We start from the raw sequence: 22653 nt of genomic DNA on the forward strand, positions 1-22653 counted from the left end.
AGTTGGATTAGCCGTTGCACTCTATTTGTGTTGTGCAGGTAGCATAGGTTGGTCTCGTGTTGGGTTGCAGTGGATTCTGTTCCAACAATATTTAAAAGTGCTACATTGTTTCGAAACTTCGAAATTTTCGTGAGGTAATAGAATTCATACAGGACTATGTACGTTTTTTGGAGGAGAGTTAAATGGTATGATGGAATGTTAACGCGAAGGCAGGCGCGTAAACGACGTGAATCCCAGAGGGCGTTAGAAAGATTTGAAATAGCAGATGATCATAGATCAGAGCAAAGACAGGTAGTAGACGATCTAGATAGGATCGAACATGGATTTGAGCAAGATTCCTGAACAGCACGATTTAGAACACAGAATGTTACATGAAGAGACAGAAACAGTTTCAAGACAATTGTTCCAGGTGGTTGGCAGCGAACTTGCAGAAGAGGTGGTGTGTAAGGGAGATACGGATTCAGATGATTCTACGTTAGAGTATGTTGAACTGAGCGTAATCATACTGAACCAGTTGTCGCAAGATATTGTATCAGAGAGAACAGTGTTAGTGCACCAGCATTCTGTTCCGAGCTCAATAAATCGGCAAAGGAAACGTAGGATAGAGAAAGGCTGCATCAAATGGCTGCCGGGCAAGATACAAGCGTGCACGACAATAAGTTTGCATCGTTCAATATTTGACTCAGACAGTGTAGAACGTGCAAAAGGGCTTGTTGGAACAAGGACAACAAACAGAACAGGGCATAAAGAACACAGAGAGGCACAGTGAACCTAGGTAAACAGTTAGATCAAATTCCAAAGCACTCGAAAGAATCACGAGATGTGATTGAAGCGCTAATAATTGGTCACAAACAAATGCAAACGGACATGATGAGTTTCAAAAAGACATGAACAAGTTGCGTAACGAGACTCAACAGAGTGTCCAAGAAGTTAACCAACTGGTCAATACATTTTTAACCACAACAAGTTAAAGAGCACAACAAGTCATCGAGGAGAATACTATACAGAGACGGGTGGCGAGAGTGACTTTAAAGTGATTTGATAGACGGATACTAAAAACAAAATCGAAAAACGAGGAACACTTCCAACGCCTGAGGTCAGAGTTGCTGAAGTGTATCGAAGGTTGCGTGATAATGACAGCAAGTGTTCGGAACCTACTGTGACGTGGCGGTATGTCTGAGTGCACGATTTATGAAGTGACAAAATGTGCAAAAGTCTAGTATTCCGATTTACACAATTAGTACTAGCAATCAGCACATGAACTCATCAGTTGCGGAGAGAGAGATGAAGCCTCAGGAGGAAACAGAGTTACGTGGAGCGTAACAGAGTCCAACAATTCAGGCAAAAATGTGACTCACACTGACCAGAGTCTAAGAGATAAATATGAAGCACCATTGCAATTGAATCAGGTAACAGCAAGCTGCTGTACCTTAGTCCGATGCCACTGGCAAGGCTGGATACAAATCCTTTAGTTAGCAGTATATGCTAAGGTCCCGAACCATTACCAAAGACTGATAATTCGGTACATATGGCGCAGTTTGAGGCAAATAACTGTGTACTTTTGCGGCGCAGTAACACACATTTGGAGGACAGTGGACAGTGGACAGATGCAAGTAATATAGGTATGATTGAAGAGACGATTGGTGTATTAGAACAAGTACCATATGATGTCACAAAGAAATTTGAAGATGACCACTTCGTCACTGTCAAAAAGTTTTAGCATTATAAAGAGCATGGAAATTCCTTGCATGAAAGAACATTTATATATCAATTTTAAATGGATTTAGCAGAACATTGGCCCATACCACATATGTTAGGTTTCATCTGTGCTCACATGGAAGGCGCTTTGCCGAAACAGTGCATAGCGTTGCAGAAACTTACAAGTCCTACGACAAGTTCAAATCTTCTTTTATCTCACGGTACTGGTCGCCTGAAGTGCAGAATAGGCTCAACTATGAGCTGCTTCAGAGAAATTCGAAAGAAAAAAGCCAAATACAATTCTCTGAGAATATGATAAAGAAAAACTGGTGCCTATACAATCCATATAGTGATGGAGAATTGCTCCATCTATGTACGATGAAACTTGCATTACAGTATTTAACAGTCGTTGGTGGCAAGAGGAGATAATGGGCAGACCTTTAAGGGAATCCTCCATGAATTAAATTTATTATTCAGTGAGGATGATGCAGGAAAGTGTAGAAGCCTTCAAGAGAATATCGTCGATCAGCCGAGAATGGGAAGCGGGAACAACAGTAGTAATGGAAGACGAAATGCAGGATGGAAGAATGATGGAAATGGACGAAATCGGAACTGTTCAGGAAATAACAATGGGAACAATGATTGTTTCTACTATAAGAATAATAGGCACAGAAATGGTAGCTGCAGGAATAATGGTGGTAGACCAAATTGGTTTCAGCCATGTAATCCGAACTATTCGAACTCCAGCAGTCCTCCAGAGGTGGCAAGAGAGTGACAGAATACTGGATTATTAAGAGTTCAAGTGAGAAGCGAGCCACAACCTGAGGTTGAGATAAGGCCATCTAACTCAGGTAAACGTCGCTAGCTGTGGAAGAGGATATCACCTAACTCACAGAAATTTGGAATTTTGCCAGTAACCAGATTAACAGGCTCATGTATGACACAGGGAAGAAGGAAATAGTATCCAAGGCAGAACACATAGGTCAGAAGTCACTGTTAGCGTGAAGGGACACTATTGATTGGAATTTGATGGATAATGAGATTGAAGTCCCACCACTCGAGGTAACACGAACTGAGGGGGACAATGGCTTATATTATTTATTGCAACTATTTGATACGGTGGCTAATGAAAGCAAACTTGATGCAGGTAACCTGTGACTAACTGAAACCCAAGCCAGACTGCAGTCTGATGTAAAAACGAACGTATAAATGTCGGGGGATAATGACGCCATTGTGCAGGTGCATACGTGTGGTTATGGCGAAATTTATCCGGGAGTAGTCAACGTAAGAGGAAACGAAGTTATTAATGTACATGACCATAAAGTTTGGATTTTGATATTAAAAAGATTAACCAACTTGTTTATGATTCGACTCATGCTGATGCAAGAAAATGAAATGAATTTACGTTCTGAAGTACACCTGATAATTAATGCTCAAATCGCAAATATAGCTGTTAACGCAGTGTTTGACAGTGGTAGTGAGTTGGCTGCCATTTCTGAACAATTGATCAATCGCTGTAATGCTGCTAGTGAATTTTCAGTATTCAAAAATAGGAAGGGCTAAGTGAAACGCGAATTGTGGGTGATTCCACTGGTGTCACCTAGCAGACGAGAATCGCATTTAAATATCAAGGAAGCGCAACAGAAAGAAACTTCGCAATTATGAGGAAGTTGTCAGTGAAACGATTATAGGTGCAGACTTTCTGAAGTAACAACAGGCCATATTAGACACAGGCAAAGGTATTGTGACTTTAGGCTGTATTACTCTTTGCTTTGAGGACAAACTTAAACGAGTAGAGATTAATGGAATACGCACAGTTAAGTATGTAGATTGCGGAGGAAGGGACAGATGAACTTGTTTCCATAGATGATGGATTTATACATGAAATCCATGAAGAGATAAATAAAAAACTACAGGAATTAAATAACATCTCTGAGCATGTGAAAGAGGGATTAGAGAGACTGGTATGCAGTAATGCTGAAATATTTATACCGAAGTCGGGGGCCATCAAGCGTTTTCAGTATAGATTTGAGGTGAAGGAACATAACCTGTTCAGAGGTCCACCATACACCAAATCACTCTGTTGTAGGCGACATGTGTTTCTTGAGTTACAAAAAATGGTTGAAGATGGCATTGTAGAGCCGGCATTGTCACCAAATAATAGTCCTTTATGAATTGTGGACATAAAAGATAGTAGTAATTGCCTCATGTTAGATTCTAGGCAAATTATCAGTTATGGTTACAGAGACAGATAGGCCAGAGAAATTAGAAGAGTTTGTATTAGGGCGCTCCTTCCTTGTTGTTGCTACTGTCCACCTTGGTAAAGTATTTTCAGAAGATTTGAGGGAGCAAGATTTATAATAAACTTTTTACTCATATTTTCTGGCACATTTGGCTCCAGTTCTTCATATCTAGGGATGTGATTTTTTAAGCTGAAATTCTCACATTTTAGTTTCTCATCGTTAAATTGATGTAAATAATTTTGAAGAATGTCGTTGCAGAATTTTTGTTTTCACAATAATTTACTGTCTCACATTTTACTATAGCACACTACCTTTTGAATTTTCACGTTAAAAAAGCCGAAATTACTTTGTTCATCCAAAATAAAAAAATATGTATGGTCACATCAGAGGTATGCTTACTACTACTTCACTCTGTGATGATAACAGTATTCCAAAGGGTTCACAGTTTTTCTTCACAAATGAGTTTCTCTTAGTTTAGATTATTATTTTACAAATTAATCCAGAAATAAACATAATAAACAGTTCTAGATTGCATAATTAATAATAGAAATTTTAAGTGTGCCAAATATGTCATAATTTCAAATGTTTATAAAAAAATTATTTTAACTGTATATTCAGAATTAGTACATATCAATTGTAACAACGAAAATAAAGTAATTCCTTTTTACAATTTTTAGCTTGAAATATGACATATTGTGCATAAAATTGTATGAAACGTTTCAGAAAAGCAATTTGGATAACATTGACCTGTCCAAAATGCGAAAAATATTTCTGGTATCGACTACTACTGTAAAGGAAAAGTGATGTTAGAGGACGATGTCCCTTTAGAAGTTGATTCAAAAATTTCATGGCACAAAGGTGTTTTCCATCTCTGGATCTGAGGTCCAGCTTTTGGCAAACAGAGTTAGTACCAGAATAGAGGAATTATTTGACCTTTATAGCATTCAGACGATGCTACCAATTTAAAAGGTTACCATTTTGACCCAGTGCATCATCTGCAGCTTATTAGGAGGTTTTTGTACTATGTTAAATAAAGAGTTACAGCAGAGGCTGACATGCTATGTGGAAGACATATTACTCGCTGAACCATGTGTAGAAGAGCATAATAAGGTCTAAGGTAAACTCCTAAAAACTCTAAAACACTGTGGCAATGCAGTGAATACTGCGAAATCCATACCTGGAACGAAATAATAAGAATTTCTGGGACAATTATTTTGGAAAATGGGATAGGGCCAAATTCAAACAAAATCCTAGCCATTAGGAATTTTCGTATGTGATATAAAAGAAAAGCACTCCATAGCTTCTTGGGACCATAAAACTTCTATAAAAGGCCTGCTGTAGACATAAAATAGGTACCAGTCCATGGTTTGTGTGTATTGCAGATGAACTGATTAAAAAATACATTTGGTATACTTACCTTAGTAATGGTCACTGTGGGCCAAAAACTGCTTTTTAAACTTGAAAAAGTCATGTTACTTTCCAAATATGGAGAGGCAAATTAGGGAAGTTTTAGCTAATCGTAAAGATCGTCTGCGAACTGAACACCTGACATTTCCAACCAAACCACCCATGTTTCCCATTATGACAGACAAATTAAGACATTTTGCAGCAAGGATTTGATAGACCATTTGTGCCGAACAAAGAAGGGACATACATTCATTTGTGTGGTAATAGAATTAACTTCTAAGTAGTTACTTGACCCCTCTGCAAAAGGCGACAGGATTTAGTGTTACTAAGGTTCTCAAGCAAGTTCTTGAAGCAAGTTGACCAAGTTCAGAAGTTAGTGTCAAAAAACAGACCACATTACAGGTCCAAAGATAGGCAAGCCACACTTAAGAGACATAGGATGGGGCCTATATATATATTTCTAAATATAAACAGAATGCAAATTCGGATAATTCACAATGAAGGAGTTGGGGTATTGTGTCATTTATATTGTAGTAAGTGGCGTAACACATGGGATAGATGTTTAGATGAATTTCAATCAGTGAAATTTCCCACATTACCACTTCCTCTGATTACAGCACTAAAGAATAAACCAACCCCAGATAGGATGAGGGAGGTAGTAAAAGTTCCTCCAATTCCAAGAGAACAGCATTTGAATATAGTGGCGATGGCACTAAAAAAAAATTCGTTGTGCGCTCATAAAGACAAAGAACAGTGCAGACAGAACTTGTGAAAAGATATTATTTGTCAAATAAATAACACAAAAACATTATAAATTCTCTGCATCATATAAGGGTCCAGTAGAAATCAATAGAGTTGTCCACACATATGCCATAGTCCTGATTAACTCAAAGAAAAGGAGATCATTGGTTATGTACCACGTAAGCCATTTGAAAGCTTATGAGGGATGAAACTGTAATATCTGGAGCTCCCAATAAACAATTTGACTAAGGAGGAGTATATTAATGGTGTTTTAACTTTTCAGATGAAATTACTGGATCTTTCTTCTACATGTCAGTAATAATTGACATCACAATAGTACATATAATTAAGAATTTGCGTAAGTGGAGTAATTGCCGACATATGGACACAGGTATAGTCTGCAAAGATGATAATGAGATAGGTAAAGATGCAAGGAAGGGCTATCAGAGGTACTGTACAGCAAACACAGATATTCAATAATTTGAATTATATTTTTGAAATATCCCTTAAGGGGTGTAAAAATCTAATCAAAGAGGAAAAATTTTTGTTTCTAAGATTTATGCTTCAGAATCCATCCATCAGGAGAAAGAGAGCACAGACAGTGACAAAGCTACATCAGTACTCCAATTACATTACTAAGCATGGTGCATTATGCTTTTCTACTTAAGAATCAGAAGTGAGGGAGGAAAACACAGAGATTGGGAACTAACTGCATGTTATGACAAACCTTTCACAATATACATCTCCATTATTCCACTCTCTTACTCTCCCTGTGAAGTTGAGGATACTTGGGTACAATGTACAATGATGAGACATTTATAAATTAACAATGAGTCTTTTATTCAAATATAAAAAAAATAGTTTAAAATTACACACCGATTGTAAGGTTTTAGGGACGATACATAAAAGTAAGATCAGTTTGTAACAGAATAGGAAAATTTTTGTATACGCGAGTGGACAACATTCCAGGGGAACTTTGAACTTCTAACAATGGAAGATATGGCAGCATAACAGGTGACAGGGATAGGCGGAAAAAATTACAGGAAGGCCATCTTTAATTACTGCTCGTGCTGTTACTGTAGCAGACAATTTGGGGAATAGCACAGAGCAGATAGCAGAGGTATTCAACTGTGAAGATGGAACCAGGCGACAGGTAGACGCTGGAGCAGCAAAAGAAAATTTAGAAGCTCCGTTTAGCGCCATCTACCCGTTCAGTGAGGCACCCTGGGGCCATAAAGCTATTAAGAAGATCAGACGCCACAGAAATTGCCAGATTTTATGAGGGGAGAGTGCTTATGTAAACAAGCCTCTCAGGAAGAAGCACGGAATTCAGTGTCAGTATCACGTAACAGAAATATGAAAAGAAGTACTGGAAAATCCATTTGGGGCGAATGTGCCAAAACAAATCCAACAATAGCCAAATTACATACCTTGACATCATTAAACATAGATCCTGTTAAATTAAACTCACAAATCCCATTTTCCATATACGAGCGCAAAGAAAAACAAGCTACAAGTAAGAAGAAGGAAAGAAGCGGAAGGTGCAGAAGAGAAGACATACAAGAAGGAGGAAGAGTGAAGATGGGCTATAAGAATCAAGAATTTACGTTCCCACGCCTCATCCTTACATTTTTAATGATCAGCATGAAACCAAGATCACTAGACTGCGTTCGAATAATTTAGTGGTATGTTACATCCAAAGTGACAGCACATAACCATCTTGGAAGTTAATACAGCTGTGTCCAATATAAACAATGCCACTACGGAATTACTACAACTACTATGCGTCGACACCATCCTGTGTATGTGAGTTGCATACAAAGCACAGCAGTGCTCTACTAGTCTACCTTGCCAATAAAACTTATCAGTCATTGGCCTTTATAGGGAGACCAGACGTCACACTCTCATTGTACTCAATCTACGCAATCACCATCACTGAATCCTTCATCCATATGTCATCACATTCCATATTCTGAAGACTGCAGCGTCAACATTAATGAAGAAATGCATAAAGAATATTTAGAACTTTGTGTTATAGTGTATCATCAAAAGAGTTGTCCTTGAGCTTGTACAGAAGGACTTTGATACATTTTATTATTATCGAAAATATTTCTACACCACATATGTTAAATTCGTGTGGTCCTATATTTTCGTAGATATCCGATCTCATGTACTCTCTCTCTCTCTCTCTCTCTCTATATATATATATATATATATATATATATATATATATATATATATATATATATATATATAACTTTATTTTTGTACCCATCGGGTGGTATTATTTTGCGCATATTTGAACCCTGGAATTTAGTTTTATTTGGAAATTTATTTGCTACAGAGTTTGTATAATTTTTGAGAATGTAAAATTCAGTACTCTGGCAGTCTATTTATGTGTTTTACTTAGAAGAACCGAAGAACCACCCAATATTATGTGTTTTTTTCTGACAAATAATAAAATGCTGCATACTTTGTTTAGTGCAATAAAATAATCTAGAAGCATTTTAACAAGGCTTAAATAATTGTAAAGATAAATGTTACATAGCATGAATTAAAAGTTTCAACTGATTGTGGCTTAAATCTTGGTTTAAACTAAGGGGTCCCAGAGACTCCACCACGTGGTATACATTACAGAAGTCATCTCGCAAGTTAGGGGTTAATTTCCTCATTAGGACGATTCTATTTGCTATGCTGATTCGTTCGATATGTCACAAGCCATATTTAGGACGCAGTTAGGTGATTTGCATAAAGTGTAATAAGAACATTTGTGTCTCACATGTATGTGGCACTAACAATTTCTACCTCATTAGCATGCAGATAATTACGTAAAGTGGAACTGAAGTGAAAGAAATTTGACAGTTGACAACGCAGAAGTGCGACATGGAAATACACTTAGCGAGCCATAACAGAGGAATCCTCTCAGCAGGGAGGCCAATTAATGGACAATGGACGTGGCCTTTTGATTTGCGTGAGACGGAAGTAGGAAATGCAGCGTCACAGGCCATCCTCCAAACAGTAACAATCACGTGATATTACTGAGGACAGTGCGTGTGCTTCACATGCTGAACACATGGTTTTGTGGAACTTCAACTCAGGGAGGGAGTCTTGAATAGTGGTTGGTCGGGAAGAAGCCAGCATAAGCAAGATTTTATTTTGGAGATATTTATTAGTCAAGTCAGCAGCGATGGACAGTAACAAGCACGCCCATTGGCTGATACCGGTCGTTGAAAGAAGCAGAGCTGCGGTACAGTGGGGAGGTCAGCGATAATATTACGTAGGCATAATTGAGGCCACTCTCTGGACGTGTCGGGTGTTACAGGAGAACTTAATCATCTGTGGTGACGCCGAGAGAGATATATTTCTGTTAACACTTTGTTGATTTACTTTGTGTGTCAAATCTTATGGGACTTATCTGCTAAGGTCATCAGTCCCTAAGCTTACACACTACTTAAATTATCCTAAGGACAAAAACACACACCCATGCCCGAGGGAGGACTCGAACCTCCGCCGGGACCAGCCGCACATCCATGACTGCAGCGCCTGAGACCACTCGACTAATCCCGCGCGTCTTTCACGAAATTCTGTGTCAGCCGAATTTGTCCTGCATTTCTCCGTAGTTAGAGGACACGAGAAGAGCTGTTATAGTTAACATCTTTGTGAGAATTTCTGAGGGCGACATTGTGCATGTCATCCAGCATTGGTGAGCGTACAAAGCCATTCGTCTTAACTGGGGGCATTCACGGAAACATATTGAAGTTTCAGACTATTAAGTTCAGTCAGAGGCCAGCAGAGTTTTGTCAGGTCAACAGGTATGAGAGGCGATGCACGCAACAGCGTTGCCGAGATGATCGTTGCCCTCTGCGAAAGATAAATTATACATTGCTCAGGCGTTAAATGTTGACGTTATCAGCGTGCTTTCACTTCAAATCTGCATTACATTGGAGTCACAATCCTTCTCGTACATGTCAGCCACGTAACTCTCGTGTGATCTTGAGGTTTAAATTTAAAGTAGTGATCCCGCAGCTAGGCGATATTGCCCAGCTTCAGTAGTTTACAGTACATTGTCACAGTATAAGATTTTAGTTTTTGTAATAATGTTAACTGAAACATTTTTAGTAGATTTTCGGTATTAAGTTGCTAGTGATCTTAATCAGTATTTTCCTTGTATTTATGTTTCTATGGGATCTTCCTAGGTTGTATAGGATTTTAATAATATTATCATTTGCTCATCCTCAACCCAAATGTATATGGTAATTCATGTAATAATCTTTTTTTTAGTGCAGGGAATAGAGTGTTGTTTGTTATAAAGTAGAGGTTCTTCCCGTTACTTTCTGATAAACGTGGGTTGGAATTTTAATAGTGGTTACTATTTATTTACAGCTCGTACAAAATAGGTAAGTGTTTCTAAGTTTTACTGACCTTCAAAGTAGTCACCAGCGTTGTGTATAACCCGTTGCCAGCGATGTGGGAGTCGTAGGATACTCTTTGCAGTGCCAGTTATGTTGAAAGTACGAGCGGCGCGGGCTATTGTCCGACGAATTTGTAGCAGTTCTGAAGCGAATACCGTGAAGTGTTTCCTTCAGTTTAGAAATCGAGTTGAACTCATGAGGGCTTAATTCAGGGGAATGCAGTAGGTGGTATAGCACGTAGCAGCCCCATCAGTCAAACAAACCGGTAACAGCTTGCACGGTATGTGCTTGAGCACTGTCCTGCAATATGATGGTCAGGTCCTGCAGAAGGTGTCATCACTTCTGACTCTAAGCTGGTCGTAGGTTGTGTTCCAAAAATGAACAGCATAGAGACAATAGTGATGACGCCTTGCGCAGGACCGGACCATCATTTTGCAGGACAATGCTCAAGCACGTACAGTGCAAGCTGTTACTGATTCGTTTGACTGATGGGGCTGGTAAGTGCTATGCCACCCACTGCGCGGTGATCTAAAGCCCAGTCCGTCCGTCCAGATTAAGGTTTTCCGTGGTTTCCCTAAGACCGCTGAAGTTAAATGCTCGGTAGGAGACGAGGTACTGGCAGAAGTAAAGCTGTGAGTACCGGGCGTGAGTCGTGCTTCGGTAGCTCAGATGGTAGAGCACTTGCCCGCGAAAGGCAAAGGTCCCGAGTTCGACTCTCGGTCGGGCACACAGTTTTAATCTGCCAGGAAGTTTCAAATGCTCGGTGTCTGTGGGATCCTTGACAAGGTAGAGAGCAGGGCCCAAGGGAGCTGGAGTGGAATTCTGAGCTGAGGACACAGTAAAAAAAGAGAGATTTATTTGACAAAATCCAAGATGTAAACATTGTTACCAACACAGTTACAGATATACTGTCATAAGCAGTCGGTGGTATTCTCACGACTACAGAATTATTTGAAGCAAAATTAAAAAAAAACAAACTAAAACACGAATTTAAGCAAACAGTTCTTGAAGATGTGCAAGATAAATAGCCTCACGGCCCAAAACTTTAATATAACAGTGTTACTGATACATAGAATTAAATTAACTTTTAATATTAAAAAAAGACTTAACTACTGATGTAGGTTGAATAAAGGAATTTTGACATAGTGAAAATGATAATCCTTACGAATGTCAATACGGTAACACAGTTTACAGCAAGCTAGAAGTTTTCAAACTATTCGGATGTAAAATGTCTTAACAGCATAAGGCTCTATCAGAATTAAGCAACATGATTAATAACCAGAGAATGTGCAGATTACACAGAAAAGAATAACAACTAATATCAAGGGATCATCACATAATGCAGCAGCGTGGAAAGAATACACACAAATTAGTACATTATTGACTATTGGCGTTCACCGTCAGCCGCGCATCTGAATTTCGTGCGCGAGACCCTACCAGAATCAACAACCAGCACGGGTTGAATACTGGCAACAGCTCCTGTACCACATGCAAAAGCAACATTCATATACAATTCACTTAAATAAATCACCACAACGCTAAAGTACCGGCAATGAAGGTAGAAAACAAAAGGGGATAAAATTCGGCTCAAAGTTTCTTAAATTCGCTGCTGCGTAATAAACTGCAGCTACAGTTGACAATTCTGCCGTTAAGACAGCTTGAATCAAATTAACATTCACAAAAGGTAATCTACAGAGCCACTCTGGACTTTGAACTCGTAAAGAACGAAAATCTGCACACAGTTTTAACTACTAAGAATGCTGCCTTTTAACGGCACAAGGTTTTCAAAAAGCTGCAATCGCCCACAGGTAGAAAGTGATACTGCAAAATCCAACTTAAGTTGAAAGTTAACCTTTAGCACGCAGGCGAGGAATTCGTTGACAAATCTTGAAAGTAGCAATTCATGCAGATAAGATACAAATTCACCAAGTATCTGCCACAACTGACAGAAATCAAGAACTGATAGCAAAATCAACCAGAGCACACTTCAGTTAATTCCAATCGCGATTAACAGTGATTCAAGATCAACACTCAAGCGATTTGGAAGAACACCTCTCGTACAAACTTAGTGGCCAAACGGAGCAATCACGGTTTGAAAACGATCCACCAGACGTATAACTCACCATTGGAAAATTAATCCAGGGGGCAGCTCGTACAATCCAGGCCGAACTCCGAAGATCTCGTCGCAGCGCAAGAGCTGAATGACTCTTCAACAGATATTATGTTTACTGGGCCCTGCAGCCATGCTTCAACTCCTCTTGTCAACAGTCACAAGTGCAGCAGTGACAGCACCACTGCAGCACAGTAGTACACCATACACCAAGTGATCCCCGTACAGACTCGTTCCGTACTCCTTTAAATGGAGAGTGCAGGGCCCTGCATGTCAAGGGGTTGCTCTACAACCAGCGCGCCGCAAAGCATATCGTTTAGGCAAAGAAAACTCTGCAAAACCAAGAGCATCGCCGGAGGTCACGGTGCAATCTTAAAGCATAATCGTTCGTCGTTTGATCCGCGAATAGGACACTCTCCCTCTTTATTGTTCACTCAAGGTGAGAATAAATCATTGAGACTTGCGTTGCGTATATTTGAGAGGAATTCACCTGACATGTATTTGAATATTTTGAGTGACGTCGGAAAGACGATGGGTCTGCTGTTATTGAATGTTACCTCCCACCTGCAGTCTTCACCACAATCTTCGAACGACGCTGTACTCGTTTTTCTGGTCTCAGCGTACTTAATTCTGTTTTCATGCGTAATTTCATCGCTGTCTTATCCTGTTTTTTTACGATAAGAACACTATGGTCTAAGTTGCACTCTACGTGCAGAAAGAACCGCTATACCCAAGGGAAGCATGGATGCCGAAGAGAGAACCAACAAGAGGGACGTCAGAACAAAAACAAGGCATGAAAAAATAATCCTCTACGACGGAAGAGGATTAGTGGTGATAGATTGTGATTTCAGCGGTATATGTGTGGAGCATACCATGGTACAGAAAAGAAATAAAGCTTTTGGGAAACTAGATAAATCGGAAACATATGAAGTGAGTAGATAAAAATTAATGGATGAAGTAGAAAAGAAAACATGCAAAAATGGCTCTGAGCACTATGGGACTTAACATCTATGGTCATCAGTCCCCTAGAACTTAGAACTACTTAAACCTAACTAACCTAAGGACAGCACACAACACCCAGCCATCACGAGGCAGAGAAAATCCCTGATCCCGCCGGAAATCGAACCTGGGAACCCGGGCGTGGGAAGCGAGAACGCTACCGCACGACCACGAGATGCGGTCAGAAAACATGCATAATGGAAAGATTACGCGAGGAAAGTAGACAGTAGAAATCCTTTGCCAGTAGAAAAGTTAATCAGTGAGTTGCTGAGACAGCCAGAAATTAATACCTTTTCACATGGAGACTAGAGGATAAAAATTGTAGTGTTGGCCATAGGTCTAAATTTCTAAAACAGTGAAATGAAAATCGCGTATAGTAAATAAATAGAGATGATAAGTTTTGTGCAGATAAAGAGAGGTGAAGCGATAACCACTTTAGTCTCCTATTGTGAGACTGACCTTAAATGCTCGCAAAAATTAAAAATGGCTGCTCAGCGATAGTAAATTATTTGAGATAGTGACTTCGACGAAGTGCAATTTTTACAAGGGAATTTCCTGCTGAATCTGTCCTGATAAGGAACGAAAAACGTTGTAATTCGCAGAAGATTGATAGACGGTAACTGAAGATCATGAAGAACGCTTGCAGAGTCATGAACCTAGCAACGAAAATCAGAAGACTGTTTCGTATGCTGATACCCTGTGTTTGACACAATTTATAATAGTACAGAAACAACCAACATCAAAACGTATACACTACCGCGTGCCACTGTCGGCTACCTGCAGGTGTCGGTTGCAGTTTACATTATCACCATCCGAACTGTGAAAAAGGTACAAAGCTTTCATTGGGAATTGGGATGCCGATATATTTATTGCATCGATGTATTGTAGTTAGTGGACACACGTGAAACCTACCACCACGGTTCATGTGCGTGAGAGTACTTGCTCTGCTCTTCCCCCTATACAGGGATATTTATTTTTGGTTTGAGCCTGTCCCACTCACAATTTTAAGGCAATACGGCCCCTCTCCTATGTTGCCCGACGAATACGAGATTTTCTTTGAGTTATCAGTCTTCTGATTGGTTTTATGCGGCCGGCCACGAATTTCTCTCCTGTGCCCACCTCTTCATCTCAGAGTAGCCACTTATGACCTCAGCAGTTGAGTCCCATAGTGCTCAAAGTAGACCTTGCAATCTACGTCCTCAATTACCTGTTGGATGTATTCCAATCTCTATGTTCCTTTACAGTTTTTGCTCCGTACAGCTCCCTCTATTACTATGGAAGTCAGTCCCTGATGTCTTAACAGATGTCCTATCATCCTGTCACTTCTCCACTTAGTGGTTTCCACATATTCCTATCCTCTCCGATTCTGCGCAGAGCCTCCACATTCCATACCTTATCAGTCTTCCTGACTTTCAACATTCGTCTGTAGCACCACATTTCAAATACCGATCTCTTCGTTTCCGGTTTTCCCTCAGTTCGTGTTACACTACCATAAGATGCTGTACTCCAAGTGTATATTCTCAGAAATTTCTTCTTCAAATTAAGGTCTATGTTTGATACTAGTAGACATCTTTTGACCAAGAATGCCCTTCTTGCCAGTGATAGTCTGCTTTTAATGTCCTCCTTACTGCGTTCATAATTGGTTACTTTGCTGCCTAGGTAACAGAATTACTTAACTTCATCTACTTCGTGACCATCAATCCTGATGTAAGTTTCTTGCTATTCTCATTTCTGCTACTTCTCATTACTTCAGTCGTTCTTCGATTTACTCTCGATCCATGGAAATGAAATGAGCGTATAGCATCGTTGGCCGGGAGGCCCCTATTCGGAGAAGTTCAGCCGCCAAGTGCAAGTCTTATTTCATTCGAAGACACATTTGGCGACTTGCGCGCCGGTGATGAGTATGAAATGATGATGAGGACAACACAACACCCAGTCCCTGAGCGGAGAAAATCTCCAACCCAGCAGGGAATCGAACCCGGGCCCGCTTGCATGGGAGGCGAGCATGTTACCACCCAGCTAAGCAGGCGGACTATAGATCCATACTCTGTACTGATTAGCCTGACCATTCCATTCAGCATATCATGCAATTCTTCTTCACTTTCACCAGGATACCAATGTCATCAGCAAATCGTATCACTGATATCCTTTCACCTAGAATTTTAATTTTTCTCCTAAACTTTCTTTATTTCCTTCGTTGCTTCTCAGATGTGCGGATGGAACGGTAGGGGCGAAAGACTACATCCCTGTTTAAACCCTCCGAGCACTTCGTTCTTGGTCATCCACTCTTATTAATGCCTCTTGGTTCGTGTACATATTGTATATTACCTGTCTCTCCCAATAGCTTAACCCTATTTTTCTCAGAATTTCGAACATCTTGCACCTTTTTACATTGTCAAACGCTTTTTCTAGCTTGATAAATCCTATGAACGTGTCTTGATTTTTCTTTAGTCTCGCTTAAATTATCAGCCGCAACTTCTCTGGTACCTTTACCTTTCCTAAAGCCAAAGATCGTCATCTAACACATCCTCAATTTTCTTTTCCATTCTTCTGTGTATTATTCTTATCTTGGATGCATGAGCTGTTAAGCTGATTGTGCGATAATTCTCGCACTTGTCAGCACTTGCAAGTTTCGTAAATGTGTGGATGATACTTTCCCGAGAGTCAGATGGTATAATGCCAGACTCATACATTCTACACACCAACGTCAAAAGTCGTTTTGTTGCCACTTCCCTCGATGATTTTAGAAGTTCTGATGGAATTTTATCTATCCCTTCTGTCTTCTTTGATCTTAAGTCCTGCAAAACTCCCTTAAATTCTAATACTGGGCTCCTTATCTCTTCTAAATCGACTCCTGCTTCTTCTAGGACATATTACACAAATCCTTCTCCTCATAGATGCCTTTAATGTACTCTTTCCACCTATCCGCTCTCTCCTCTGCATTTAACAATGGAATTCCGGTTGCACTCTTAATGTTACCACTCTTGCTTTAAATTTCACCGTAGGTTATTTTATCTTTCCTATATGATGAGTCAGTCCTATCATTTCTTTTTCGATTTCTTCACATATTCAAGCAGTCATTCGTCTTAGCTTCCCTGCACTTCCTGTTTATTTCGTTCCTCAGCGACTTTTATTCCTGTTTTCTTGAATTTCCCGGAACATTTTTGCACGTTTTTCTTTCATCGATCAGCTGAAGTATTTCTTCTGTTACCCATGGTTTCTTTGCAGTTATCTTCTTTTTATCTATGTTTTTCTTCAGCTTCTGTGATTTCCCTTTTTAGAGATGTCCATTCCTCTTCAACTGTACTGCCTACTGGACTATTCTTCATTCCTGTATCTACACCCTTAGGTAACTTCAAGCGTATCTCGTCATTCCGTAGTACTTTGGTATCCCACTATTTCGCGTGTTGATTCTTCTTGACTTAATCTCTTAAACTTCAGGCTACTCTTCATCACAACTACATAGTGATCTGAGTCTAAATCTGCTCCTTACATCTACGCCTTACAATCCATTACCTGATTTCGGAATCTCTGTCTGACCATGACGTAACCTAAATGAAATCTTTCCATATCACCCGGCCTTTTCCAGGTATACCTCCTACTCTTGTGATTCTTGAATAGAGTATTCGCTTTACTAGCTGAAATTTATTACAGAACTCAATTCAACTTTCTTCACTCTCATTCTTTGTCCCAGTCCCATATACTCTTGTAACGTTTTCTTCTACTCCTGCCCCTTCAACTGCATTCCAGTATCCCATGGCTATTAGATTTTCATCTTCCTTCTTATAGCAATCATCCATCACCTATATCTGCAGTCGAGGTAGTCGATGGACAATGTTGTGAACAGCACTGTACACTATATTGTGAGAAGTTGCCGACAGATGGCTTTTAGCACTTCTGATGAGGTCGGACGATCGCGGTAGACTTTGAATTTCAGGTAACTCCACAGCCAATAACAGCAACGATTGAAGTCTGGATACTTGGGAGGCCAAGCATGACCGAAGTGGTGGCTCAGCACTCGTTCCTTACCAAACGATGTACGCAAGAGGTCTTTCACAAGCGTTGCATTATGGAATGGAGCGCCATCCTACATAACAGTCGTATCTTCCAATTGGTGTTTGTCAGCCAGGCTAGGGATGATCTGACACCTCAGTACATCTCAATTTACACACGATTCTCTTGCGGCGTCACTGACGTGTTGCTTTCCAGCACCATCTGTTGGACAGTTCTTTTACTCGTTTTCAGTTGCAATAAAACCTCATGTCGTTTTAGACGTATGTGTTAATTTGTACCTCTGCCCACATTATTTTGTGAATTAGTGTATTTTCAAACGTTAACCCGCTTTTGGGTCTCCCTATATTGCCTGGCAGTAGTTCTGAGGTGGTATTGACGTGTTTGCTGGATGTTACGACACGGCCCTTGTAGAGCACATTAGGAGAGAAAAAAGGAATCTTCCAGTGCTCCGCTTTACATACTGCGGAGTCTGTCTCTGCTCTCACTTATCTCCTATAAACTGTCTTAACCACAGTACGGGTGTTGCACGGAGTATTAATTTCACTAGGTTCCGTGTAATTATCGCCTGGTTTATTACGTGTTGACTGCGAAACGACGTATAATTTCCTGTAATTCCTGAGACCACAGCGAGCATCGCCAGGAGACAAAAAAACAGAGGAAGTAGCAGCAGTTGCTTTCCACTAGCACAATCGTGAAAGCAAATAGAGCCTTCTCTCACAACATTTCTAGGGAACAGAGTGACGTATTTTCATTTCAACAGTTTGTTTTTATGGGACAAAGTATTAATAAACTTTAGTAGAAAGTCAAACGTAGGAAAGCCACAGTTACGTACTGTTTATTAATTTAAAAACTTATACGACTGATGCTGTTGTTCATTTAAAATGTTTTTCCACATGGAAGAGATTCTAAACAAAAACATTTTCTCAGTTTTTCTCGGACGATGACATAAAATATAATTATTTTAGTTACATGAACAAACTGATGTTATATTTTTGAGTGGCCTTCTTGATGGCCACCGTTTGAAAAATCATATTATTGGCAATAAACGGCGCCATTTTCTTGTAAGCCGTCAGTTAGCATTATGTTGTCAGTTAGGGATACGTTGTGACCAAACTAAAACGTTTCATGGTACCAAAAATATCTTATCCCTTAGACAGATAGTGCATCGAAGCCCTTATCAACGTCGATGGGTGTCATAAACTGACAGTCGATAAATCACTGAATACATTGCATTCATACGTTTTGTTCTACGACTGTGTAGGGAGGGTCAAACTTGTGGATTTGGTGCTGGTTTTCCATCACATAAGGGAAGAGTAATACCATAAGATATTGGATTAGAAATTTGCGGTAAGGAACAAACTGACAGAAAAATAGATATTTAACGACAGAGCGCATTACTACAAAGTTCCAGTTTCAGAGAGATGTAATTTTGAGGAAATTACATTAAAAAAACGATGTTCACCCATCTCTCTTATTCTTGGTAATTTGTATCTCTTATTATTGGTAAGTTATCTGGTTAATGGAACAGACAGAGGGAGAATATACGGAGAAGAACTGGAGTCACGTTAGCTTTTTTTGTTATTAATCATCGGGAGAGCCACGTTGAAATACTCATCACGTTACTACGGACGATGTAATGTGAAAGAGGACTGCATCATGGACCGCTTACCCTCTAAATTCAGAAGCTTACTTTTAAAGTGTCCAGAATACTGTTTGAGAAAATTCTTGAATAGAGACTATGACGATGGAATTTGATGAGTTTGGGTTTGTATCGAAAGGAAGGAGTAGTACAGTTCAACTTCTCGTAGGCGCTGACGTCGGTATCATTATACGTGGAGTTCAAGGTCACATAAGCAAGGCCTGGAAAGGAAATCGGCCATGTGTTTCCCAAAGTAGCTATCCTGACTTTCACCTTAATCAGTTTAGGGATACCACAGACACCTCTATCTGTACTGCCGAACGGTGATATGAACACAGCTCCTCGTTCACCAAAAGTAGTGAGTCCACATTCATCAGCCCAAGATATTAGATTTGGGCTACTTAAGTTTCGTCAGACGGCATCTCGGACTGCTCTGTACAATAAGAAGTTCTAACTTAGGCATGCCACTAAAAATTTTACATGTAAAATTTGACTGCCGACGGAACTTAGAAGCCCCATGTGCACTGCATATTTCTTTGAGAAATAGTAAGATCAAAGCAAAGACCTTACACGTTCGACCAACACACCTCTTTCCAGAATGAGATTTTCACTATGCAGCGGAGTGTGCGCTGATATGAAACTTCCTGGCAGATTAAGACTGTGTGCACCGACCGAGACTCGAACTCGGGACCTTCTTATCCCTAGGATCGCTGAATTCATGCTGAGGGCAAAGTGAAATTTCCTCATGCTTTTAAAGTTTGTCGACTGTCACACCAAAATTGTTGACATTGTTATTCCGTGGACCTTGAGTTTCACATATGTTATCTTTCTTATATGAGTTGAGAAACAGCTGGGTGTTTCAGTTTCACTTATAATTTGAGACGTATAAAAGTATGTTATATTTAACAGATGAAGTTTTATTTTAAACTACTTACGCACGAACAACAATTCCGATTATATATTCTGAGGTTTACAAGCTGCTACTAATGAATTTCTTTAATTTCGCTATCAGTTCAAGTTTTACAAGTTTTAATTAACCTCAGTGATTAGCAACTAACTAAATGCCTTCAGTTATTACCAACCCATTTCTATTGCAGTCATATAAATATTCTAACGGGCTGTGGTGACTATAGTCGTTCTAAAGCATCAAACACATAAACACACAAACGCACGCACGCACACACACACACACACACACACACACACACACACACAGCTGATCGAAAAACATGACGATCTGATTAATAGAATATTGGTCTACCTTTGAAATGCAAGTAGGGATTTTGCATTGCACGGGTTGAACACTGTTTATACAGTTCTAGAAAATTACTGAGCTGTGGTTTGTTGCCCACGCCTGGGGCGTGATAATGTCAGAGATGTGTTCCATCGGTTCGGGCAGACAAATTTCGTAGCCGAAAAAACAACGTGAGTTCACTACCATGGTCTTCAAACGACAGCAGCCGGAATACGACCTTGTGACACGGACATTCATCTTGCTGGAAAATGGTTCAAATGGCTCTAAGCACTATGGGTCATAACATCTGACGTCATCAGTCCCCTAGACGTAGAACTACTTAAACCTAACCAACCCAAGGACATCACACACATCCATGCCCGAGGCAGGATTCGAACCTGCGACCCCATCAGCAGTGCGGTTCCGGACTGAAGCGCCTAGAACAACTCGCCACAGCGGCCGGCTATCTTGCTGGAAAATGCCAGTGACGTCGGGGAAAACATCAAGTATGAAAGGATTCAGGTAGTTTGTGCTAGTGTTCTCGTAACTTCACATCTGTTATCCCTTTCCGTTATTATTGCATGTCTCATGTAAGCCCAGGTGAATCCCCCGAGCATAGTAATACCTCCACTCGTCTGTTTTGTGTCTACATTTTGTGTTGTGTGTCTGTAAAATAGTTTAATGTTTATTTTGTAGTTATACTGTAGATGTCATAATGTCAGAATGAAGTACATGCTTCTCCGGGACTATCTGGGTTGTGCTAGTGTGCGAAAACGTGTTACCCCCTTAGTCCAGAGAGGTTACTGCCCACGGTCATAGCTGGCAGCTGAGAATGCAGCAGACAGCGTTCACAAATAACAATGAAAGTATTAAAAGGGGTAGTGGCGCCGTACATTTGATCAAAATTTAATAGTTCCCATCCTTTTACGTACAATGGATAGACAGTAGCATTTGTACCGGACGAGAAGTCGGTTCGCGTAGAGAAGGGCATAGTATTGGGCACACAAGCCGTCGGGAGCTGTGAGTCGTAAGAATAAGATACCGCCGGATATACGAGTGCTTTCAAGTTTCCTACCAAGACAAATTTTGCTAGGAACTTGGTTCACTGGTTTCGTGGTTGACGAGTTAAGTGTTGCTTCAGAGATACTTTTATGATAGGAAACCTATGACTATGGCTCATAGGCTGCCGAACTTGCAATTATTTATTGGTAGGGAAATATAAGATGAGCTGTAAGGAAAAAAGTTAAATATTGTAAGTTTTGGTTTGAGGGTTGCGAACTGTGATCCGTATGCTATGCAAGACGTATCCAGATGCAGATATAAGTGCAGATATGGTGTATGTATACGGAAGTTTGGCTTGTTCCTATAGTGTTAATTTGCCCATACCTTGGTAAAATTCTGGCCTAGGGTTAGTAGAGACAGACCGCAAAACTGAAGGAACCATTAAAAGGAGCAAATACAGAATAAAGCTATCACGTGTTATCGTTAATTGTGTCGAGTGACCATTCAGCTTAGGGATTGTAACGGGAAGCGTAACGCCAACCCCGGAAGAGGTCGTGAGCTTTCAACAAAGGTGTAATTGTATGGTTGAAACTGGTGGTGGCACCTAGGTTTTATGCTTCATTTTTTTACTGCTCTCCCTCAGTGAGATTGCAGATTTTTGCTGGCACTCGCACGCTACGACGATTTTGGATGTACTGTAGTAAAACAACAAATGAGAAAAAGTGTTCTCCATTTATTATCTAAATAGGAATCCCTTCTGTGACTTACATTTCAAACAAAGGCGTAACGTCTTAAGAATATATTATTAGGAAAGAGGTCTGTCAAGAAAGAGAAGAAAATCAAAATTTGCTAGGTAATCCTAGTTGCGCTGAAGTTGTCATCAAGAATTTCATGTTATAAGTGTCTAGTTATGAAAAGAAAAACTATACTTCTTAAGAGGGACTAATTAAGGAGCTCCAGGTATTCTATTCGAATCCTTCATATATCATAAAAAGTTTTCTGAAAGTCAAAGATATACAAAAGTAGAAAAAGTTAGATTTTATGACCGAAACAGAAAAATAAAAGACAGTATACGTGGTAAATTACATAGATGGCCTTGCTTGTAACGTAATGTTTAGTTCAGTATCGAACTAACAGAACAAAAGAGCATAATT

The sequence above is a fragment of the Schistocerca serialis genome, chromosome 2 (assembly GCF_023864345.2).
Source record: "Schistocerca serialis cubense isolate TAMUIC-IGC-003099 chromosome 2, iqSchSeri2.2, whole genome shotgun sequence".
Taxonomy (NCBI): Eukaryota; Metazoa; Arthropoda; class Insecta; order Orthoptera; family Acrididae; genus Schistocerca; species Schistocerca serialis.